The sequence below is a fragment of the Muscardinus avellanarius genome (genome assembly GCF_963383645.1).
Source record: "Muscardinus avellanarius genome assembly, chromosome: 1".
NCBI classification, from domain to species: domain Eukaryota; kingdom Metazoa; phylum Chordata; class Mammalia; order Rodentia; family Gliridae; genus Muscardinus; species Muscardinus avellanarius.
Window position 1 is genome coordinate 37,192,906 of NC_137786.1, and position 26,738 is coordinate 37,219,643.

Consider the following 26,738-nt stretch of genomic DNA (forward strand, 5'->3'; position numbering starts at 1 on the left):
TATTTCAAAGAAACCACATTTGTCAAGTTGTACATGATTTTAGCTTTCTTCCTCCTGTACAACCCAAGCAAGTTTTTTTGGATTCCACATTATAGAAAATATCATCAAGCTCTGTTGCTTATCAACAAATTTTCATAAACTTAGCTTGAATGCAAGGCTTCTCATTTAACTCTCCAAATTAAGACCTGCTCTGTATTTTTGTCTCCATAGCTGGTGCTATGATACAATTAGTGTTTCTTAATTTTTGAAGCTTTTGTATTTATGAATTTCAGTATCTTTATTCTTAGCTTGAGAATTGTTCTGAATTATTTGAGGCAAATTTCATGAAATTACAATTTAATTGCTACCTTACTACTTACTACTCAAAAATCTTACTACTGTCATCTTACTACTCAAAAATCCTGACATTACCTCTTAATGTCAGTAAATACTTTCTTTTTTTTTAACAGTTTTTTAATTGAACATAAATAGTATACATTTAAACTATATTTGGTGCCCTCTCCCCCAGTAAATACTTTCTAAGTCAGATGATCTGCATGGAATCAAAAGACAGAAATTTATTTTCTATTATTATTGTTATTATTATTATTAGTAGTAGTATTTTTTTTGGTGGGTCTAGGGATGGAACCCAGGGACATCTGACCTCTGAGCTACAACCCCTGCCCTATTTTTTTATTCTTTATTTTGAAACAAAGTCTCACTAAGTTGTGGAGAGCCTCTCTCTAAGTAGCTGAGGCTGTCTGTGAACCGTGATCCTCTGGTCTCAGCTTCCCAAATGTTGGAATTACAAGTGTGTGCCACTACACCTGGCTTATTTTCCATTATTTTAAAGGAAAAAATTGTAATGTGTTTTATATCATACCAAGAACCTCCAATTTTCTAAAATATTGCTAAACTATAGCAGGGTACCTAGTATAATCAAGAAAACTATGTAGTATCTAAAAGAATTAAACCAGATAGCTATATAAAATATGGGTAACATAACATGACTTAAACACATTTGCAATAAGGAATGACAACTAGCATATGATAAAAATAAATTTTGTATAAAAGTACACATAAAAATTGCAATAAAAACAGTCAATTTTCTGTGAACTGTTACCAAGTGATATGTACATTTAAAGTTTGAGGGAAATTGGGAAGGAATAAAGAAAGAGTGTAATAGCTGTTGCTGACAAATTGGGTAGCAATAGAGCAATTTCAGAAAAATCATCTGTTTCAGATAAATTGTGATTCTCCTTTGCTTTGGTTCATAAAATACATAAAGGAAGGCTGAGGCAAGAGGATTGCAAGTATGAGCACAGGCTCGGCAATTTTGCTAGACCCTGTTCAAAGTAAATAATAAAAAAAAGCTGGAGATACAGCTCAGTAGTAGAGTACTCCTAGGTTCAACCCTCAGTTCCACCACCAAAACAAAACAAACAAAACAAATCCCAAATTCTATAGTGTACTTTACAGCTGACTAAAAAGATTTCCAAAGTGCCTAACATTTGACAGTATTCTAAATCTTTTGTGTGCTGTAAAGAACTGTAACTTACTTGTATTAAAATAAATTAAACATTATGAGCTTCATAAGACTGTAAATTTGAAAACTACTCAGGGATTGAATCCATATTATTCCTTCTATTCCTCAGATGTGGTTTTCAATGACTATTCACTAAATATAATCCATGAATAATAATTATACCTAAAAGAGAAAACTTTCCTATACAAACCACCCAAAAATGAGTTTCCAATCATTTGTCTTCCTAGCTTTCATAGATGATTAACACAAATGGTTTTAATGAAGATTTGTTTTCACTTGGAGTCAATGAATATTTGGCAGTTCAACCCATTAGGTATCAACAGTCTTCTTTACAATACACTTAACTGCTTTTGCAAAATTGTATATAGTGTACCTTTTTGCACCTGAATAAGACCATTCCACTTGAAATCAACACAGAAAATACTAACCATGAATACTTTCAGAATTTGATAGTAGAAAGAATTGCTCTCTGGTTAGTCCTCATACATGAAACAAGCTCCAACAAGAAAATGTCTCCTTTTTAGCTATCTATCTGTATTTGGTACCATAGGAAGTTTAGTAACTTGGAGTAGCTATAGAGAAGAGGAAGAACAGTCAGAAGGAACAGAATAGAATGCATAATGAACTTGGAAAGAATTACACAAAGATGACTATTACCAGAAAGCAATGAGACATTGTGATATTCCTGTTAAATTATTGCTAAGAGACTTGGAATCCAAAGATGCTGGAGTCTAATGTGTAAATAATATGAAAGAAATTGCTCACATATTGGCTCAGGGATAATTTCAGCTAATGATGTAACAAAATCAATAAGTCATGAGAGTTTTATTGTCTTGCATTAAGCTGGCCTCTTTTAATGAAAAGTAAAGTACTGGCATAGGCCTATCAAGCTTCTGTGACTGGCACCCTTGTTTGGAGTTGCTAGGGCTTTAGATATACCAGTCTGATTTCCTTTTGTTTTTTTATTCAGATTCCAGGAAAGGCAAGACTATGATCAGAGCTGTTAAGAGTAAATTTTGGTATACAGGTTGAATGCATTTCAAGGAAATTTTTTTTTATATGCATGTGGTTAGGCTGGGCCTCTGGGCCACATAGTTTGTCCTGATTTCTTTCAACCCCTGCATGGTCCTGAATGTGACCCCCATTTCTTTCTGCCCTGTGATTTGGTGCCTGAGTCAAGAGATGTGTCTAAGTCTTAAGAGGAGCCTTGTGTATGGTACTAATCATATGGCTTAATTGTGTGAGTGGGAGTGATGTTTTTTAACCCCTGTCCAGAAGTCTTATGAATTTAATTATTTAAAAATACAGTTGTGACCCTGGAAGAAAATAACTTCCAACCCAAACTAATCTATCCAGCAAAACTACTATTCAAGATCAATGGTGAAACCGAAGTCTTTCAAGATAAACAGAATCTCAAAAAATTCATGAATTCAAAGCCAACACTAGAGAAAATTCTTAAAGAAATAAACCATAAGGAAGAAAAAAGAAGCAGACTTCAAAATCAGAGAAGAGAGGAAGTTAATAAGTGGGCCATTTAAGTAAAGAAGAAAGATCACACCACCCAAGAGTAGACAGAACACAAAATGGCAGAAAACAAAAATCATATTTCAATAATATCTCTTAATGTCAAAGGACTTAACTCACCAATCAAAAGACATAGACTGGCAATGTGGATTAGGAAACATAATCCAAATATATGCTGTCTGCAAGAAACTCACCTCACAGCCAAAGACATTCACAGGCTGAACGTGAAAGGATGGAAAAAGATATACCATGCCACCAGTGACCAAAAAAGAGCAGGGGTAGCAACCCTGATATCCAACAAAACAGACTTTAAACTAAAACACATCAAAAGAGACAAATCAGGACACTTCCTTTTATTAAAAGGAACAATACACCAAGAAGATATAATGATAGTTAATATTTATTCCCCAAATGTGGGTGCAACCACATTTGTAAAACAAACCCTTCTGGACATAAGATCCCAAGTAGACCCAAATACAATAATTCTGGGAGACTTTAATATGCCACTCACACCACTGGATCGATCTTCAAGGCAAAAGATGAGTAAAGACGCTTCAGAACTAAAGGAAACCATAAACCAAATGGACCTAATAGACGTTTTCAGAGTATTTCAACCAGGAACTACAGAATACACTTTCTTCTCAGCAGCCCATGGAACCTTCTCCAAAATAGATCACATCCTGGGACACAAAGAAAATACCAGCAAATTAAAAAAATGTAATATAATTCCATGCATCTTTTCAGACCACAATGGAATCAAAGTAGAAATCAACAACAGGAAACTCGAAAGAAAGTACTCAAATTCATGGAGAATGAATGATACACTATTGAATGACGAATGGGTAAGGGCAGAAATTAGGGAAGAAATAAAGAAATTTATGGAAACAAACAAAAACAGAGACACAACCTACCAAAACCTATGGGACACCATGAAGGCAGTACTAAGAGGAAAGTTTATTGCATTGAGTGCCCACATAAAAAGGACGGAGAACCACCAAGTAAAGAACCTAATGACACAACTCAAGGATCTAGAAATTCTGCAACAGTCTATTCCCAAAGCCAGCAGAAGGCAAGAAATCATCAAAATTAGAGCAGAAATAAATGAAATAGAGAACAAAAAAAAAATTCAAAGAATCAATAAAACAAAAAGTTGGTTCTTTGAAAAGATTAATAGAATTGATAAACCCCTGGCCAACCTAATCAAAAGAAACAGAGAATCAACTCAAATTATGAAAATTAGAAATGAAAAAGGAGATATCACCACAGATAGTGAAGAAATTCAAAAGATTATCAGAAACTACTTTAAAAATTTATACTCCAATAGATTTGAAAACCTGGATGAAATTGACAGATTTCTAAGCACAGTTAACCTTACTACACTCAGCCAAGAGGACATAGCAAGCCTAAACCAACCAATAACAACCAAAGAAATAGAAACGGCAATAAAAATTCTTCCACCAAAGAAAAGCCCAGGCCCAGATGGGTTTCCAGCAGAATTCTACAAAACCTTCAGTGAACAACTAATACCAATACTACACAATATGTTCCGGGAAGTTGAAAGAGATGGAACTCTCCCAAATTCCTTCTATGAGGCCAGTATCACATTAATCCCCAAACCAAATAAAGACACCTCAAGAAAGGAAAACTACAGACCAATATCCTTAATGAACATAGATGCAAAAATTTTAAACAAAATATTAGCTATACACATTCAAAACTATATCAAGAAAATAATACATCATGACCAAGTCGGTTTCATCCCAGAAAAACAAGGCTGGTTCAACATACGCAAATCAATACATGTTATTCACCACATAAATAGAGCCAAGAACAAAAACCACTTCATCATAGCAATAGATGCTGAAAAAGCATTCGACAAAATCCAACACCCATTTATGTTAAAAACACTGCAAAAAATTGGGATAGAAGGAAAGTACTTCAACATCATTAAGGCAATAATGATGTTATTTTTCAGTTTTCAAAAACTGAAAAACCAAAGCCAACATTATCTTGAATGGGGAAAAACTGCAAGAATTTCCGCTACAGTCAGGAACAAGACAAGGATGCCCACTATCACCACTCCTTTTTAATATAGTACTTGAGACTCTTGCTGCAGCAATCAGACAAGAGAAGGAAATCAAAGGAATTCACATAGGAAGAGAGGAATTAAAATTATCCTTATTCGCAGATGACATGATCCTTTATCTGGAAGACCCAAAGAACTCAACCAAAAGACTTCTGGAGCTGATTGACAAATTCAGCAAAGTCGCAGGCTACAAAATCAACCTAAAGAAATCTGTGGCTTTTCTTTATGCCAACAACAAATCCACAATGAAAGAAACAAAGAAAACAATTCCATTCACTATAACCTCAAAACCAATAAAATACCTAGGAATCAACCTAACCCAAGATGTAAAAGATCTCTACAATAAAAACTATAAAACATTAAAGAAAGAAATAGAAGAAGACCTTGGAAGATGGAAAGATCTCCCGTGCTCATGGATAGGCAGAATAAATATCATCAAAATGGCCATTCTGCCAAAACTGATCTATAGGTTTAATGCAATTCCCATTAAAATACCAGTGACATTCTTCAGAGACCTAGAAAAATCAATCATGAACTTCATATGGAGAAAGAAAAGACCTAGAATAGGCAAAGCAATCCTCAATAATAAGAAACATGCAGGAGGCATTACAATCCCAGACTTCAAACTATACTATAGAGCAATAGTAGTAAAAACAGCATGGTACTGGCACAAAAACAGATATACTGACCAGTGGATTAGAATAGAAGATACAGAAACAAATCCACACACCTTTAGTCAATTAATCTTTGACAAAGGGGCAAAACACATACGCTGGAGAAAAGACAGCCTTTTCAACAAGTGGTGCTGGGAGAACTGGATATCCATTTGTAAAAAGATGAATCTAAACCCCTATATCTCACCAAACACAGGAATCAACTCAAGATGGATCAAAGACTTAGAAATTAGACCTGAGACTGTGAAGTTACTAGAGGAGAGCATAGGTTCAACACTACAACATATTGGCACAGGCAGTAACTTTCTCAACAAAACCTCCAAAGCTCAGGAAATTAAAGCAAGAATAAACAAGTGGGATAGCATCAAACTAAAAAGTTTCTTCTCATCAAAGGAAACTATCAATAACCTAAAGAGGAAGCCTACAGAATGGGAAAGGATCTTTACCAGCCACCATTCTGATAGGGGGCTAATATCCAGAGTATACAAAGAGCTCAAAAGACTCTACACTAGCAAAACAAACAACCCAATCAAGAAATGGGCAAATGAACTAAATAGACACTTCACAAAAGAAGAGATACAAAGGGCCAATGGATACATGAAAAAGACATTCTTCATCACTGGCCATCAGGGAGATGCAAATCAAAACTACACTGAGATTCCATCTAACCCCAGTCAGAGTGGCAAGCATAAAGAAATCAACAACAACAAATGCTGGCGAGGATGTGGGGAAAGAGGAACTCTTTTACACTGTTGGTGGGAATGCAAACTAGTTCCACCACTATGGAGATTTGTGTGGAGATTCCTAAGAAAGGTGGGAATAGATCCACCATATGATCCAGCTATATCACTCCTGGGTATCTTTCCAAAGGGGTTGAATTCAGAGAAATACAGCAACATATGCATACCTATGTTCATAGCAGCACAATTTGTAATAGCAAAAATATGGAACCAGCCCAGATCACTATCAACAGATAAATGGATAGCAAAACTGTGGGAAATACACACAATGGAATTCTATTCATCCATAAAAAAGAACAAAATTATATCATTTGCAAGCAGATGGAAAGCCCTGGAGAACATTATGTTAAGTGAGATCAGCCAAGCACAGAAGGAGAAGATGCATATGTTTCCTCTAATATGCCCAAACTAGGAAACACAAAGGATACCAGTGGGACTCCAGATATTAGAGGGGAAATACTAGCTAAGTTTGAATGGAAAGATAGGAGAGGAGGAAGGCCAATCTTGATTAATGAGGGTCTACATCTGAACATGTGTAAAATTATGAATAAGACATGGTTAACCTGGACAACCATTGGTGGGAGGGGGAAAAGGAAAACGGGGACGGGGGGGGGGAGAGGGCACCAAATATAGTTTAAATGTATACTATTTATGTTCAATAAAAAATTGTTAAAAAATAAAAATAAATAAAAATAAAAATACAGTTGTGATATTTTTGTTAAAACTATCTCCACATTTCTGATGGGATTTTTCTGAGTAATTCTATTTCACTGGGGTATACTATTTTATTAATCTTTTTTGGTGCGTTGTAATGGTATATCATAAAGTCATTGTGATACAGTCATGCATGCACACAATGTCACCTGGTGGTCTATTTCCCTCCCTTCTTCCTGTACATGATAATGAGATGCATGGCGATGTATGTATGTGTGTGTGTGTGTGTGTGTGTGTGTGTGTGTGTGTGTGTAATCATTCTTTGGTCTGTTTCCTTCTCCATACCTGTTTTTCCTCCCTCCCTTCTTTCCTCCAATCCCTGTTAACTACTTTATTGGTCTCTCTTTTCATATTCATGGGGTACCTTTTATTTTCTATTTTTCTCTAGTTTCCACTTATGACAGAACATGTGATCCTTGATTTTCTGATGCTGGATGATCTCGATTAGCATGATCTAATTTTATCCATTTTTCTGCAAATTGACATTTTTCTCTTTATGGCTGATGGACTTTTAATGTAGGGTACATAGATGTTTGGCTTTTAGCATGTTAGATTTCTATCTATGCTATATTGGCTGTAGCTAGTATTAAGGTGATCTCTGTTCCAACACTGTCCCAGATAGATGAAAGAGCCTGATCTCCTGTCCTGGGCTACATAGGGGCTTTCTTTCCTTCCCACATTACTTTTAGTTGCTCACGACTCTGCCCTTTCCCTCTTTTAGGAACATGTGAGAGTCCTAGGGTGTCAAAAGAAAGATTATTTTATATGGAGTGGGTAGGAGGGGCATAAGCAAGTTTGAAAGCCTAGGAGCATTGATGCTGGTGGAATTCCAATACATGACCTGCTGAATAACAAAGAGGGGAAACTGAGGCAGCCCTCCAGGCAGGTGTTGTGCAGCTATATGTACATGAAGACTGAGATGTTTTCAAGCACCAACACCTGTTTCTGCCACTGACTTTGCTTCCAGCTGCTTCATTTTCCCCTCATCTGTGTGACAATCCATGTCCCAATAAGCCAGATGGTGCCTTCAGCATCAGCTTCAAATTTTCTTCTTTTGTTTTGCTTCTTTTAATATCTTGTCCTCTGTAAGACTTAGTCTAGTTTTGGAGTGTGTGTGTGTGTGTGTGTGTGTGTGTGTGTGTGTGTTGCAGAGATAACTTGAATCCCTTAAGTATTTTCTGTCCCTTTTTATGCTTTTATTGATACATTATAGTGTGATATTATAATGTACTTCATAGTGATATTGATCTGCCCTTCTTTTCTACTATGGCTTTGAAGGACGTTGCTTCCTTTTGACTCTGACTTTGAACTTCTAGGGCAAGGGTCACGTGAATCACAGTGGGCCAAGTGGGGCTCAGTACTTAATGCTTCGAGATGGTAAGACCCTATTCTTTAATTTATCTCTTTAGATAAAAGGACTACTTGTGGACCATGTTTAGCATGTGCATTCTTGAATGTCTCTCAGAACCCATTGGGCCATCACATAATTGCTTGTTCATGTCTCCTGAACCACAGGCAATCTTTTTTTTTTTTAAGTACTGAGATTACAGGTATGTGCCACTGAACTTGCTTTAAATTTTAATACTTTTAATTGCAGTAAAATAATAAAAATACCATTTCACCCATTTTAAATGTGCAGTTTGGATAGATGGATTGGAAAATTATGAGAAATACACACAATGGAATTCTATTCAGCTATAAAGAAGAACAAAATCATGTCATTTGCAAGAAGATGGAAAGACCTGGAGAATATTATGTTAATTGAGACCAGCCAAGCACAGAAAGAGAAGGGACATATGTTTTCTCTAATATGCCCAAACTAGGGAGCATTGGGGATACCAGAGGGACTCCAGATATGGAGGGGAAACCTCAGCAAAGCTAGAATGGAAGGATAGGAGAGGAAGGAGGCTGAGGTTGATTAATGGAGTAGCTACATCTGAATATGTGTGAAAGTGTGAATATGGCATGGTTAACCTGGACACTCATTGTTGGGAGGGAGAGGGGGAAATGAGGGGAGGAGGGCACCAAGCACAGTCTGAATGTATTTCATTTTCAATATGTTCTACATATAAATAAAAATTTGCAGCTCAGTGGCATATTGATGTAAATCACTATCTCTAGAACCTTTTCATATTTAAATTCCATACATATCAAGTGATAACCTTCCATTTCTTCTTCCAGCTCCTGGGAAACACCATGCTATTTTATTTCTCTATAAATTGGACTGATCTAGTTGCCTCAGGTAACACTTCATGACTGGCTTATTTCACTTGGCATAATGTTCTTAAGGTTCATCCATGTTGTAGCATATGTTCATATTTCCTTCCTTTTAGAGGGCGAGTCATACTGCACAGTAGGTATAGGCCACAGTCTGTGCACCATTCATTCACTGGTGGATCACTTCCACCTACGGCTATTGTGAATAGTGCTGCTATCAACACGGATATATAAACCTCAGAGTTCCTGTTTTCAATTCTTTTGAGTGTATCTTCAGAAGAGAAATTGCTGCATCACATTATAACTATTTTAATTTGTAGAAGAACCACTGTACTCTTTTCTCTAGTGGCTGCACCATTATATTCAACAATGCAAAAGGTCCTAATTTTTTATATACTGGCCAAATTTTATATCCTTCTCTATTTCTTTCCCCCCCATTTCTCTCTTTCTCCCTCTTTCACAATATTTATCCTAGAGGGTATGGCTGAATGTTTTTTACTAGACTGGGATCACATCTTCATCTTCTTATTTCCATCATCTGGCATGTACTTGGCTCATGTAGATACTTAACATATATTTATCTATTAGACAGTTCTATCTGATGTTTATTGTGATAAAACCTTTATTATTTATGAATTTAGGTTAACTGAGAAGCATTTCCAAATATACTGTGCAGGCATAATCTTACCTCTAAAGTACCATTCTTAAATAGGGTGCATGCACTAAGGAAAAATGTCTTCCTTTTTAAAGAAATGATGTCAAGGTTGCCAATGGCTTTGTCAACTATTGATGGTAATTTTGTTTTTTTATTGCTTGGTTTCTTTTACTCATGAGTATATGAAGCAATTAGGAACTTTATTGTGGTGAATAAATATCACCCCCAAGTTCCCAAATATGAAAAGTTCAAAATATATTAAATGGAAAGTCAGGAAAGTGAACAAATTTACATGGGAGTTTAATAGGCTTTGGGAAAAAGATGTGGAGGGATTAATTTTTCCTTGAATTTAAAAGCTCTTAAGCTAGGCATGGTGGCACATGCCTGAATCCCAGTACTTAGGGAGCTGAGGCAAAAGAATTGCAGGTTCAAGGTCAGCCTCAGCAATGTAGGGAGACTCTCAACAACTTAGACATTATTTCCAAACAAAAAATAAAAAGGCTGGGGGCATATCTAAGAGGTAGAATGCCTTTGGGTTTAATCCTTAGTACATAAAAGGTATTAGAATCTCCGATGGGTGTAGGGGACTACTAAGAGCCATTATCAATAATTAGATCAATTAAGGGAAATCATCTTTGTAGTTAAAACAGCAGCAGCAGCAGCAGCAGCAACAACAACAATAATCTAGACATAGCACTGGGGCCTACATAGTCCTAGAAATGAGCTGGGAGCTCAGGCTCTGTAGATGGCCCTTGAGTAAAATGGCGGTGTGGGTGCCTGTGTGCATGCAAACATGCATATATATGTAAGTATAAAAAAAATGTTACTAAAGAGCTATACCATTGACTACTAGGCCTGATGCAGCAGCACACTTTGAGAAATGTAGGCTGTTCTCAGCAAGAGTAGAAAGTGGAATCTTTTATTAAGCATCATCTTCGGTGAGTTGGAACAGCTGCAGGCTCTTGGGCCCCTAGATACTGCTATGACTGAATATCCAGACATCATAGAACTCTGTATGTGTGTGTGTGTGTGTGTGTGTGTGTGTGTGTGTGTGTGTGTGTGTGTGTTTTGGTACTGGGGATTGAATTTGGGGGCATTCTACCTCTGAGCTACATCCCAACCCTATTTATTTATTTTATTTTTTTGTGGTACTGGGGTTCCTTGAAACCCTTCTACCTTCAGGCTACACTCCCAGACCTATTTTTACACTTTTTAATTTGGAAACAGGGTCTCTTAAGCCAGCGCGTCTGGCTTCGAACCTGTGTGATCCTCCTGTCTCCTCCTCCCAAGCACGGGGACTACAAGGGTGCGCCACCACGCCTGGCTTCCAACCCTATTTATTTTAAAATAGGGTCTAATGAAGTTATAGAGTGTCTCCCAAAATTGATGAGGCTATCCTGGAATACGTGATCCTCCTGTTTCAGTCTCTCAACTACTGTAGGGATTACAAGTGTGTACCACTATGCCTGGCTATTATAGAACTTCTGACAGCAACCCCACACTGTGTTGGGCCCTGGTATCCTGACTTGGGGTCAGGCAGACTTAGACCTCAACTGAAGTTCCAGTAGGGAAGGAGGGTTTATCTGGCTGCCTGTTCCCCACAGCTCCACAGGTCCCTGTGCAGCCTGTGGTGGGAAAAAAGCTGCATTTGCAGGGGGGTTATAAGGACCAGCCCTCTAGGTCCAGAGGGACTGCACATGACTCCTGTCTCTGAGCTTCAGTTTCTTATGAGAAAATTTGGAATAATGATAGTTTCTGACTCAAAAGGTTGTTGTGAAATCTAAGTAGATTAACACATGTGAAAAAAATTAAAATGGTTACAGAGTAGCACTTAGTAATGTTACAAAGTAACACTTAGTAAAATTATACAGGAGAAGCAAAGAGTAGAAACTCTGGGCAATTGCCTAAGTACTTTTCCTTCATAAGTACCTAGAATCACACTGGGGCTGAGTTGTTTATCATGTTATTCAAGACTGTGAAGGGAGAGAGTCTTCTAGTCACTGAATCTTGTTTTTAAAAGTGGGATGAATACTACCTTTTATCCTAATTTGGTGAAATTGAACATATTTCCTTTCACAGTGACATGAAATTGTCCTTCTCTGTTTACAGAATTTATGCTTGGTTGTTTTGCCTGCTGTTATCTCTGTCAGGCTGTATCCTTTCCCAAACCACTCAGGCTCAAAGTCCTGAAAGCTGCTTTGAATCCTTCTACTTTTTGGACCTCCACATCCAGTCACCAAATTCTCTCAATTTTTTCTTCGTAATAATTCTTACATTCATTTCTTCCTCTCCTCCCTCACCTCTGTTTGTTCAATCTAGTCCAGGCAAATTCTCAGTAAGCTACGTATGCACAAGCACTGCTGGACAGAAATAGGTTTTATGAGCAAACAGGGCTGTGCCCTGGCAACCCTGGAAGTAGGTAAAGCTTCACTGTGGTGCTCAGCTTCTCTGGCCAAGACTACACACCAGCAAGAAATCTCTCTGTGAATTCAGTATTAGAGGCCACTTACTCAGTGGCAGAGAGAAAGTAAGAATCTAAGGTTTGTCTCTAAGCTCTCACCAAAAAGACTGCATGCTCCATGAAGGTAGTGTGTATCCCTATCTTCTTACTGCTATCGCATAACCATGATGGAGTAATCACAGGAAGTTACAAGGAAAACAAAAAATTAAGGCCGCCAATATCTTTTATTAATATATAAGGCTTTAAAATTATTTTTGTTTTATATAATTTATTTTTTTATCGGTGCTTTGTAGTCATATATCTTAATGGAGTACAGGATGGTAGAGGCCTGTATGCACACATCACTCAATTAGCCTTTCCCCAATTCCTACCCCATTCCCTCCCCTTCCCTTCTTCTCATGTTTGGCTTAGTGATTGACACTGATATGTTTGTTAATGTATATCATGTACATTAGAGAATTTCCCTCTTCCCCCCTCCCATCTCCTCAGTTAGGTCACCTTATTTGCTCATCTATAGTATCCCCTTCATCTAGAGTTCCTCCTATGACCTTTTCTTCCTAGCTTCCACATATTAGGGAGAACATATAATTTCTTATTTTTTTGTGGTTGACTAGTCTCACTTAGCCTACTGCTCTCCAGTTCCATCTATTTCCTTGTAATTGATGTAACTGTGTTCTTTATGGCTGAGTAAAATTCCATTGTGGATATTTCCCACAGTTTTGTAATCAGTTCAACTATTGATGGACATCATGGATGGTTCCAAAGTTTGGCAATTGTGAATTGTGTGGCTATGAACATAGATATGTGCTAGTTTGGTAGTTTGGTTTCCATTCTTTTGGACAAAGATTTCACTTGGTTGGCCGAAGCTGGTGTGGCTTCTCTATTAAGTAATTATTTTTTTTTCAGTACTGGGGATGGAACCCAGGGTTATTCTACCTCCAAGCTACACCACCAGTCCTATATATTATTCTTTCTTTATTTGAGGGTCTGGGGATGGAACCCAGAGGCATTTGACCTCTGAGCTACACCCCCTGCCCAGTTTTTTAATTCTTTTGAAACAGGGTGTCACTGAGTTGGGAAGGGCCTCACTAAGTAGCTGAAGCTGTCTATGAACCACGATCCTCTGGTCTCAGCCTCTCAAATGCTGGGATTACAAGCGTGTGCCACCACACCCAGCTTAAGTAATTAATTTTTTGAGGACCTTCTGCACATCACTACTACCCTACTTCTGTCTCCCCTAACTTGATGATTTTGGTTTGCTCATTGTGATTTTTTAGAAATATAGAGAACATTGAACTTACTCTCCCCTTCCCAGTCTTTGTAGCTACTATGTTGATGTTTCACTTCTATGTGAATAATAACCATTAACAGTCGGCAGCCTTTTTTTTTTATATAATTTGTCATGTAAAACAAGGGAAACTGAGACAGAAGTATCATAGGTTTTCAGAAATTTAGTGAGACCCTCTGCAACTTAGCAAGATCATTTTATTTTATTTATTTTTATTTTTTAATATTTAAAACTATTTTTTAAATTTATTTTTATTGGTGCATTGTAATCATACATGACATTGGAATACAAGACTTGAGAGGATATACAAGCACACATCATCCAATTAGCCCTCATCCAGCCCCCATCCCATTCCCTCCCCCTCCCTCGATCCCATGCTTGTTTGGTGATTAACTTTGATACATTTGTTTATGTACCTCCTGCGTTTTAAAGAGGCTCCATCCTCCCTATTCCATACCCTCTGATTGGTCACCTTAGTTGCTTCACTATAGGGCCCTTTCTATAGCTCGACCTCTTCCTGTTGCCCCTTTCCTCCTAGTAATTGCTGATTAGGGGAAGCATCTGGTTTTTATTTTCTGCGATATTTCTCTGTGCATGCCGTGTTGCAAGTACCGATCCCACGCTTGACGGCCCCGGTTAGGCCTGGCTACCCGGTGGACTGATCCAGACCTCGCTGGCTCAGGCAGGAGCCTTGCCTCTTGGGAGGCCCCAATTCTGGTCTCACTGGCCCCCACACCAGCCTAACCCCTCCGCTGGCTCTGATCCTGGCCTCGGTGGCCCCAGCACCTGCCTTACCTCAAGGCAGGCTCTGTCCCAGCCTCGCTGACCCTAGCACCAGCCTAACCCCTCGGCAGGCTCCTATCCCAACCTCGGAGTCCCCAGCACCAGCCTTGCCTCAAGGCAGGCTCCGATGCCAGCTGTTGGCCCCATCATTGGCGTACCCCTCGGCAGGCTTCAATCCTGGCCTCAGAGGCCCCAGCACCGGCCTTGCCTCTAGGCAGGTTCCAGTGCCGGCTGCTGACCCTGGCACCGGCCTAACCCTTCTCAGGCTCCAATCCCAGCCTCGGAGGCCCCAGCACCGGCTTTGCCTCTAGGCAGGCTCCAGTGCCGGCCGCTGACCCCGGCACCGGCCTACCCCTCGGCAGGCTCTGATCCCAGCCTCGGAGGCCCCGGCACCAGCCTTGCCTCACGGCAGGCTCCTCCCCCGGAATCGCTGGCCCCAGCACCAGCCTAAACCCTCGGCAGGCTCCGATCATGGCCTCGGGGGCCCCAGCACCGGCCTTGCCTTACGGCAGGCTCTGATCCCAGCCTCGCTGGCCTCGGCACTGGCTTAACCCCTTGGCAGGCTCAGATCCTGGCCTTGGAGGCTCCAGTACCGGCCTTGCCTCACGGCAGGCTCCAATCCCAGCTTTGCTGTCTCTGTTGCCGGTCTCACCCCTCGGCAGGCTCCAATCTGAGCACCCTCTTCACCCAGCAGGTTGTCCCACATTCCCGAGGGTGCATGGTGGTAGAATTCTGCCTCTGGGGTTATTACTTCAAAAGTTCCAGGTGTAATGCATCAGATCTCTGCCTCCCCTGAGTACTGGCCACTGCCATTGCCACTGCCTCCACCATTTCAAATCTTTCCCAAGCTCTTTTTTTCACTCTGAATGTTGTTCAGTGTTCCTAAGCATGTGTGATGGTAGCATTCGACGTTTGGTGTAATTTCTCCAAAAAATAAGGTTGGTAGGATCAGATTTCTGCCTCTCCTGGATACAAGTCTCCACCACCTTTACAGAGACCGCTTTCAACACCACCTTCCTCCTAGGTCTCCGCTAAACTCTTTCCTTACAGATGAAGTCCAGGATTCTTAGGAATGTAGAGAAGAAGCAGTTGTCCTTCATGGGAAATTTTTTCAAAATTTCCAGTTCATTTGGATAAGTTTTCTCTGCATCTCCAGTATCCTGGCATCCGCCGCAGCCTTCTTGACCCCTCTCTGATATTGTTTTCTTTTTTCTTTTTCTTTTTCTTTCTTTTTTTTTTTTTAAATAAGAGAAGACAGTATGTGTGGTTTGAGGAGGTTGTGGGATCAGGCACTCAGTAGCACTATGACCTGGGCCTGGTTTCGCCGGGCGTCCAGCATGCTCTGTGTGATCCATCCCACCTGGGGCCCAGAGTCCTGCGACCATGGCCCTGGCTCTTCCAGGGTCCAGTGTGCTCCGCCTGACCCCCGCCCGGGGCCCAGGGTCCTGCGACCTGGCCCTGGTTTCTCAGGGTCTCTGGCGTGCCCCACCTGACCCCAGCCCGGGGCCCAGGGCCTTGCCACTGGGCCCCAGTTTCTCCGAGGGTCTGTTGTGCTCCGTGCTATCCCGCCTGGGGCCCAGAGTCCTGCAACCCGGCCCCAGTTTCTCAGGGGTCCCGCGTGCCCCGCCTGACCTCAGCCCGGGGCCCAGGGTCTTGTGACCAGGCCAGCAAGATCATTTTAAAATAAAAAAATAACATAGGGCTGGGAGTATATAGCTCAGAGATAGAATGCTCCTGGTTCAATACTCAGTACCAAACAAATATACACCCCAAACATATGTATGAAAAATGAACATAAAATAATTTTGTACAACTGAATGTTGTTTTTTCTTTAGAACTTCACTCTCTCACTGTGCATATTCAGACAGGAATCGCCAAAGCCAATAATGACTGCTGAAGAGCATGTAGGTGTTTTCACCTGTGTAAATGTCTTCACATGTTGGGTCTAAATTTAAGTCTTAGCTCCATTTCATGACTCCAGGGTTCCTTTAGCAAGTTATTTGACACCTTTCCCATTTTGCTACTTGTTAACATACCATGTAAAACACCCAGCCTATAGAGAACACTCAATCAAAGGAAGCTCAGTTACAGCTCCAGGAGGCCTTGGGATGTTATGAGGTTCAGGACTAGAACCCAGACTTCCCTTTTGGGAAGCTGTTGCTAGTTGGCACCCACCAGAATGGGGTTAGGAATTTAATGAATCTGGTTTTAAGAGTTTCTTTCTAATTATTCCACAAACTTGTCTTAGTTTTTTTTCCCCAATAAACCAGGAAAAATATCTACTCCTGATATAAAGCACCAAAATAACTTTTGGCCTGATGGAAAATACTAAAGATAGAGTTTTCCGTAGTGATGTACCAAAGGCGAGGCAAAAGTTGCAATCCATTCCACATCCAGGCAATCAGATGATCAAAGAGAACTTAGAAATGAGCCGGGTGTGGTGGCGCACGCTTGTAATCCCCGCGCTTGGGAGGCGGAGACAGGAGGATCACGCAGGTTCGAAGCCAGCTGCACACACTGGCTTAGGAGACCCTGTTTCCAAATAAAAATGTAAAAAATAGGTCTGGGAGTGTAGCCCGGAGGTAGAAGGGCTCCCAGGAACCCCAGTACCACCAAAAAAAAAAAAAAAGAAATGGGAATATCCAGTTTTATTTTTATTATTGCCATGTAAAATTCTGAACAATGTCACAAATTCAACAATAAATACTCCAGCTTGGAAAAGTAATTTGTTTTCTAAGTTCTAAGTAATTACTGAGATTAGTCGTGTTTGTGCATGTGTGTGGTGTGTGTGTTTGTGTGTTTATGTGTCAAATTGAAACATTATAATTTTTCATTAGATAACATTGCATCTTACATGGAAATTAATTCAGAGACAATTTGGCCTCTGGCACACAGGACTATGTTTCAGTGATTCATTCTGAGGGTGATTTTGTAATGGAGGAGCCTTTGCCTTCTTCCCCATACTAAGAACAACCCATATCTTCAGGGTGGTAATGTTCCCAATTTATCAGATGTATTCCTATAGGTCTAAATCCAGGCTTAGTTTCAATTAGGATGTCAATTAGGCTGAGTATGTTGTTCGGTTCCAAGCAGAAGCTCATGAGATCAGGCTCTTTTCTCTCATAATTTCCAAAGCATTGATAATCCTCATGTTTCCAGAGCATACTTTCTTTTCCTGGTAATATCAGATTAATCAAATTCCTTCTCCCATCACCCTTGCCAGATCAGAGTCAAGGGCCATATCTTTTGTTCGACCTTGCACTGGAACCGAATGACTATAAATGTTCCAAGTGAGATAAACCATTTTGATATAGTGACTACTTAGTGTTCAAATGAAAAACTTCACAACAGAAGAAATTCAAATGGCCAATAAATGCATGAAAAAATACTCAGCATCATTAGCAATCAGAGAGATGCACATCAAAACTACCCTGAGATTTCATCTAACTCCAAGTAGAATGGCAATCATTCAAAACAAACAACAAATGCTTGTGAGGATGTGGAGGAATGGGAACTCTAATATATTGTTGGTGAGATTGCAAATCATTGCTACCACTTTGGAAAATAATATGAACTTGAGAAGAATGGTAATGAAACTACCATATGATCCAGCAATACCACTTCTGGGTATCTACCCAAAAGAATGCAAAACCAACTACCAAATTAATGCCTGCCTATCTATGTTCACAGTCACACAATTTACAATTGCCAAACTGTGGAATCAGCCAAGATGTCCATCAACAGGTGGATGAATTTCAAAACTATGGGATATGTACATAATGGGATTTTACTCAGCCATAAAAAGAACACAATTACATCAATTACAAGGAAATAGATGGAACTGTAGAACATTATGCTAAGTGAGATTAGTCAGTCACAAAAAATAAGAAATCAGATGCTCTCCCTAATATGTGGAAGCCAGGGATAAAATGGGACATAGGAGGAAATCTAGATAAAGAAGGAAATAGTATAGATGAGCAAATAAGGCAACCTGACTGAGGGGATCTGAGGGGAGAAGAGGGAAATTCTCTAATGCACATGATATACATTAACAAACATTAATGTGAATCATTAAGCCAAACATAAGAAGGAGGGAAAGGGAAGAAATTGAGCAGGAATGAGTAAGGGCTAATTGGGAGATATGTGCATGTATGCCTCCACCATCTTGTACCCCATTAAGATGTATGGTTATAATGCACCAATAAAAAAATTAAAAAAGAAACTAAATTTAATATAAGCACAAATTATTTAGGGATTAATAAGCTAAATTTTCATCTTTCATAACAAGGTATGAAAAGAAATGATCTAATATTAACCAAAAATGATTGTGATTTTTAATTTAACTCTGTAATTATGAATTGACTGTAACAGACTTATAATAAACCAGTAAAATTAGTAAACAAAATAATTTTTAATGATCTAGATGTTATAACGTACACCAAGAAAGTATCATGATAGAGAGAAACTAATATGGGTGTTACATATTTTAGTATTATGTTGATTTATTATTATCAGAAAACTCAATAAATAGTGGCTTAAAAAGTAAAAAAAAAAATTACTCGATTTCATGAAATTATAGGTCTGCATTTTCAGTCTATATCTGACATGAGATACCAATAATATCAGCAAGTAGCCGGGCTCTTTTCTCCTCATCTGGCTTCCTTAATGGAAATTACTTTAGGTCCAGCTTTCTATCTGCATTCAGGGAAGGAAAGAAGGAAGGAATGGAGAAAGGAAGGAAGGAAGGAAAGGAAGGAAGGAAGGAAGGAAGGAAAAGGTGACTGAGGTCTAACAATTCTACTTGTGTTCTAGTTAGAACTGAGGAGCCTGGCACTTCTAGCCACATGGAGGCAATGACACCCATCTGGAAATGCAGAGGGAAAGGAGGTTATAGTGCATTAACCCCTGTTGCTTCTTTAGAAAGTGATATATAAACTAAGCCATGGATGATATGGACTCTGTAAAAGCTCAGATAGTAGCATCCCCGGGAGACCCTCTTGGTATAGAAGGTTATAGATGCAGGCAGGAATCAGATCCTGCGGAGTCCTGCTGGTTACAACTAAACATTAATTTTATTCTAAGTCTTATAGAAGAGCTTTACACAGAAAAGTAACAGGATTTTCTTAAAATTTTAAAGATTTATGTGGTTGCTATATGGAAAATTGGTTGAAATGGGACAAGAGTTAACCAAGCTTGGTGGTACACACCTGTAAATTCCAGTACTTGTGGGGCTGAGAGAGGAGGATCACATTTTTGTGACCAGCCTCAGCAACTTAAAAAGAGACCCTGTTTCAAAAGAAAAAAATAATAGGATTGGGGTTGTAGTTCAGTGGTAGAATAATGCCTTCAGGGTTCAATCCTCAATAATCCCCAAGAAAAGAATGGAGGGGAGGTTGAAAGAAAGAAAACCATTAATACCTGTTCTGATTATTCAGAACAGGTTTTCGGAAACAGTAGTGTTTAATCCAAACAATGGTGCTTGGATTAAGTGGGGCAGAAATTTTAGATACATTTTGGTCAGAGCACTCCTATGACTTGCTGATCCATGGAGTAAAGAGGAAAAAAAAAAAGGGAAGAATCCAGGATGAGTCTTAGAGTTTTGATTTGAAAACTCAGATGATCATGTTACCATTTATGGAAACCAGAAAGACTCCTATGAACTTAGTTTGGGGCAAGGACTGGTACAGAATCTACAATTCTCTTTTCAAGGTGTTTGAAAAGTCTGTCAAACATCCAAGCTGGCAACTGGCTTTCTGAGGCTAGCAATGAGTCAGGGAGTCACAGAGTTAAAAAAAAAATAGCCATCCACAAATGGACATTTTTCCACATTATGGATGAAGCATATCTTTTAGAATTGTGGTGGTAACCACAGGATGATTAAAAGCAGAATTAGGTAAACGTTATTTTCCCTAGGGAAAAAAGATTGGGGTTTGTGGAGTGAGTGGGAGACTAACTTTCCATTTGTTGTTGGGTAAGCTTTCAAAGTGCACATTTTAATTTTGCATATACTGAACTTCAGAATAAACAGAATGTAAAAGAATAGTGGCAGATAAATAAAAGTGTGACACAAAAGCCAGACCAAAATATAAAATATATGCTTTTGTATCATCACATCACTCTTACATTGATCTAATTACTCATGTGGATGGTGAGAGCAAGTTATTTCACAAGAACAAACAAAAATATTTGGTTTACACAAAAGCTAAAAAAATCCCTCATAGATACTTTAGTGTTTGGCAATCATAATCAGCAATTGGGCTTTTTCATGGTCTGGATTAATTTCGGGAACACTCTGGGTACATCTTTCTGAACATTTGGGTTGGCCTCAGAGTGATCTCAGTGGTACAGAAGGTTAAAGGAGTTGTGGGTGGCCATGTGGTGTCAACTCTCTCTTCTGACTTCCCTTTCCTTTATCTTCTTAAAGTGATTTCCCAAAACTCACTCAAACTTCTAAGCAGATAGTGCAAGCACTGGAGAAAAGCAGACCATCAAGAGCCAAAGGATTATGCCTACTCATAAATAGAAATCAGCTGATTTCATTATTGAGCAAAGCAAATATTCTGAATGTATGCAATGACTATAAAGCTACTACTAGCCTTTCTTCTCTATTAATATGAATTATAGCTATATTTGTTATATGCCATTCCACCTCTAGCAAGTAGTGAACAAATATTTTACTTGCGTCACATTACCCTGAACTTGCTAATATGTCTTTTTTCATAATTTTTCATCGGACTTTGAAATCTTGAGTTGTTTTGAGATATATTTGTACAACTTTATGGGGTATAGTATAATTCGGTATATATGTAAAAACAAAATAAGCATGTCTATCTCTTCAAATGTTAATCAATTTTATGTATTGGAAATTTTATACTCTTATAGTCATTTTGAAATGTAGAATGTCTTTTATTTATTTTTTTTTATTTTTTTATTGGTGCACTGTATTCATACATCATAGTGGGATACAAACTTTTGTAGACATACATGCACACATCGCCCAGTCAGCCCCCACCCGATCCCCACCCCATTCTCTCCCCATCCCTCCCTCCCATGCTTGGCTTAGTGTTTGACATCTAGTATTATAGCAATTTATCCAAAATTAAAAATGATAATCTCACATAACAGTTTCATTTGTCTGATACCAAGCTTTTGATGACTTAAAGATAACATTTCAATATTTCTTTTTACTTTCTTTCTTACCAGAGAATATTTTTTTTCTATTTTTTTAGGTGGAACTATCATATATTTATATATTTATTTTTCAGAAAAAAAATCTATCCTAATATGGAATATGGACTCTAGATACCCAAAATGATCTTGAAACAGAACAAAGCTAGAAGATATATATTTTCTGATTTCAAACCATATAAAGCTACAATAATTGAAACAGTGTAGTACTATTCTAAAGGCAGATATATAAACCATTGGAGTTTAATAAAAGCCTAGAGCTAAATTCTTCCCTATATTGTCAAGTTGCACGTTCTCCTATGGTGTGATATCTCTGCCACCGCCCCTCCCCCACTGGGTCAAGTCCCAGGGAGTACAGTTCTGGGATTTCTCCTTTGTGGCCCGCAATTTGACTCACTGTTCTTGAGTACGCAGATGTAGCTGTACTGGATTAGGTGAATTCTCTGCTGCTGCCGCCGGTGGCAATATGGCGCCGCTGCTAAGCCCTCGGCCGTGAGGCTGGCGTATTTCTTCTTGGTTTTGATTTCCACTCTGAATCCCTGCAGCGTGTGCTGAGCTCAGCCACTGGGAGCTTTAGATTTTACCTGCGGCGAGAAATCCCGCCTGGCTGTTCCGCAGCGGCTCACCTCGGCTTGCTGTAGCCGTCCGGTGAAGTCGCCGCTGCCGCCGGCAGTATGGCGCTGCTGCCGCGGCCTCGGGCGTGAGGCCGGTGTATCTCCTCTGTGTCTCTGAGCTCTGTTCTCAGTCCGCTTTCTCTCTGGAGCCTGGTGATTTTTTTGTTTCTCTGGTGATGGTGTTTTCTGGCTATGAAAGGCGCTGATTTTGTGGTAATGGAGATTAGTTGTTAGCGGGGCTCTTAAGCCCCACTTTTCTCGGTCGCCATCTTCCCGGAAGTCCAGAATGTCTTAATTTATGGTTACTCTATCGTGTTATGCAAGCAACAGAATTAATTCCTATACTCTTTGTATTGGTCCCCATTATTAACATTCTTTCTATATTCTCTTTTTCCTGCTCTTTTAAGTCTCTAGAGAAATAGATGGAACTGGAGGACATTATGTTAAGTGAGATTAGCCAGTTACAAAAAATAAGAAATTCGATGCTCTTCTCAATATGCGAAAGCTAGGGAGAAAATGGGTCAAAAGAGGAACTCTAGACGAAGAAGGAGATTCTATAGATGAGCAAATAAGGTGACCTAATTGAGGGGATGGAAGGGGGAAAAGGGAAATTCTCTAATGCACATGATGTACTTTAACAAATATATCAATGTCAATCACTAAGCCAAACATGAGAATGAGGGAGGGGAAGGGAATGGGTGGGAACTGGGAAAGGGCTAATTGGGTGATTTGTGTGCATGTATGTCTCCACTATCTTGCATCTCATTAAGATGTATGAATAAAATGCACCAATGAAAATTTTTAAAAATATAATAAAAAGCACATTATATAAACAATCCAAAGTGACTGACCACACAACTTAGAATAAGAAATATGTATTTACTCACAAATTTTGGAAGACTTAAAGGCTCAGCCCATATCAGTACAGGTTTCCAGAGCTCATGGCATTGATGCAGGAAGTAGAGACAGGGAGAACACAGGGGCTCTGCTCCTTATATCATGGAGGCAGGAAATAGATGTAGTAAGCAGTGGGAGAGAAAGGATATACAATCCCAAGTTCACACCCATAGGGCCCTTTCTTAGCAACCAAGGCTTTCTTCCAACGTTGATACCTTGTTGATAGTTAGGAGGACATTCTAAATCCAAACCATTATAGAAATTAAAACTATTATTTTAAAACTATTTTATTAATACCTTTAAAAGAAACAGTATTATACTCGTTATATTTTAACATAAAATATTTTAAATCACTATATTTTCCAAGATGAAACAAAAAACTCACCAAGAAGTGTCCTTGTTTTACATCTTTGTAAATTTCTTTAGTGTCTGATTTAATAGGAGATTATTGGATTCTCATGTCTGCTTCTTCAGTCAATATAGTAGATTTCTTGGTTGATGTATATGAAAAAAATTTGACCTTGTCATGTAGTTGGAAAATAAGAACATTTAATAGTATTTCCAGATAATTGCAGATATTATTCTATGAGAGTATACTAAAATTATGTAAGGGGTAGTTTTTTAAATGTTCCTTGCAATGTAGAATCTAAACTCTGATCACCGGAGGACATACTGGAACATGCCTTTAATCTCAGTATTTGGAGGCTGACACAGGGATCGTAGGTTCAAGGCCAGCCTCAGCAATTTAGTGAGACTCTCAGGACCTAGTGCGATGCTGTTTCAAAAACAAAATAATAAGCTGGGTGTGGTGGTACACACTTGTAATCCCCGTGCTTGGGAGGTGGAGACAGGTGGATTGTGCAGGTTTGAAGCCAGCCAGCCTCACTGGCTTAAAAGACCCTGTTTCAAAAAAAAAAAAAAAAAGACTTCTGGGAAGATGGCGACCGAGAAAAGCGGGGCTTAAGAGCCCCGCTAACAACCAATCTTCATTACCACAAAATCAGCGCCTTTCATAGCCAGAAAACACCATCACCAGAGAAACAAAAAAATCACCAGGCTCCAGAGAGAAAGCAGACTGAGAACAGAGCTCAGAGCCACAGAGGAGATACACCAGCATCACGCCCGAGGACGCGGCAGCAGCACCATAATGCCGGCAGTAGCGGCGAGTTCACCGGACGGCTACAGCAAGCCGAGGTGAGCCGCTGCGGAACAGCCAGGCGAGATTTTTCAGCACAGGGAGCATCTAAAGCTCCCAGTGGCTGAGCTCAGCACACGCTGCAGGGACTCAGAGTGGAACTCAAAACCAAGAAGAAATAAGCCAGCCTCATGGCCGAGGGCATAGCAGCGGCACCATATTGCCACCAGCGGCAGCAGCAGCGAATTCACCGAGTCCAGTACAGCTACATCTGCGTACTCAAAAACAGTGAGTCAAATTGCGGGCCACAAAGGAGAAATCCCAGTACTGTACTCCCTGGGACTTGACCCAGTGGGGGAGTGGCAGTGGCAGAGATATCACACCATAGGAGAACGTGCAACCCGGTACCCCCCATAGTTTAAAGCAGCCTCTATCGACTCCCTGGGTCGGAGACTCTGTGATACAACCCAGTAAAGGAGTAGTGGGGTCTGAGATACCACAGACTCGAGATCCAGATCACCTTAAGTGAAGTTTTAGTGACCCAAGGGAAGAACCCAGAGAAGGCACAAAATTCCGAAATCATGGGAAAGAGGAATAGCACTGGAGCAATGAATGCTCACAACCCCACAACATCAGAACCCGATAAAACAGAAAATCAGAGATTTCTAGAAGATCAAATCAGGAAAATAACTGTAGAAATAATAGAGGTGCTTCGAAAAGAACTCAGAGAGAGCCAAAAAGAGATAAAGGATGCAACTAATGAAGTAAAGGCCTCAATTCAAAGCACAAACAACTGATTAGACCACACGGAGAACAGAATCTCGCTCTTAGAAGATGATCATTCCAAAAATGAACGCATAGTTTCTAATCTAGAAAAAAATATCCAACAGCAGGAATCTGATATTGAAGAAATATGGGCCCATTTTAAGAGAGCTAACCTAAGAATAATTGGAATAGAGGAGGGAAAAGAAAGTGAAACCAAAGGGATCAACAATCTCTTCAAGGAAGTAATAGCAGAAAATTTTCCAAATATAGAGCAAGAGGTTGATACACAGGTCCAGGAAACTTATAGAACTCCCTTTAGACAGGATGGGAGAAGAGGATCCCCACGCCACATAAATGTCAAAATGACCAATGTGGAAGCCAAGCAGAGAATCTTAAAGGCAACAAAAGCAAAGGGCCAAGTGACATTCAGAGGCAAACCAATTAGAATCACTCCAGACTTCCCAAACCAAGTCATGAGAGCCAGAAGGGCTTGGAGTAACATATTCCAAACTCTGAAAGAAAACAACTTCCAGCCAAAAATTTCCTACCCAGCAAAACTTTCTATCAAATTAGATGGAGAAATAAGAAGCTTCCATGACAAACAGAAACTGAAGGAATTTATGTCTTCAAAACCAGCACTAGAGAAAATACTCAAAGAGATTAACTACAAAGAAGAAATAGGTAACACACACCAGAACCAGAGAAACAAGAGTTTCCATCCAACAGTCAACTAAGATTGGTTATCTGTGGAGATTCATTACTTATGTTAGTCTTTTACCTATCTCTAAATGGTATTGTTTGCCTTTATTGTTGTTAATTTTTAGGATTTCTAGTTGGAATATTAATATACCTTCAGATATAGCATTTGGAAATATTTTATCCCATTCTATTAGTAACTTTTAACTTTGTTTACATTGTCTTTGGATATACAATATTTTTTTTTTTTATTTTTTAGGGAGTTTGTATACTCTTCTGTTGCCTGTGCCATTGAAATCATATCCAAGAAATCACTGCCAATTTCAATGTTGTGAGGTTTTATGACCCAGATTTTCTCCTAAAAGTTTATAGTCTTAAGATTTATATTTAGGTCTTTTATCTATTTTGAGTTAATCTTTGTATATGGGATTAGGTATGGGTCCAATTTTATTCTTTTCCATGTAATTATTATTTTTCAACAATATTTAGTTAAAAGATTATTATTTCCACCACCAAATGTTCGTGGAAACCTTGTCAAAAATAACTTGACAATATAGGGAAGAATTTAGCTCTAGGCTTGTATTAAACTCCAATGGTTTATATATCTGCCTTTAGAACAGTACTACACTGTTTCAATTATTGTAGCCTTATATGGTTTGAAATCAGAAAATATATATCTTCTAGCTTTGTTCTTTTTCAAGATCGTTTTGAGTATCTGGAATCCATATTCCATATTAGGATAGATTTTTTTTCTGAAAAATAAATATATAAATATA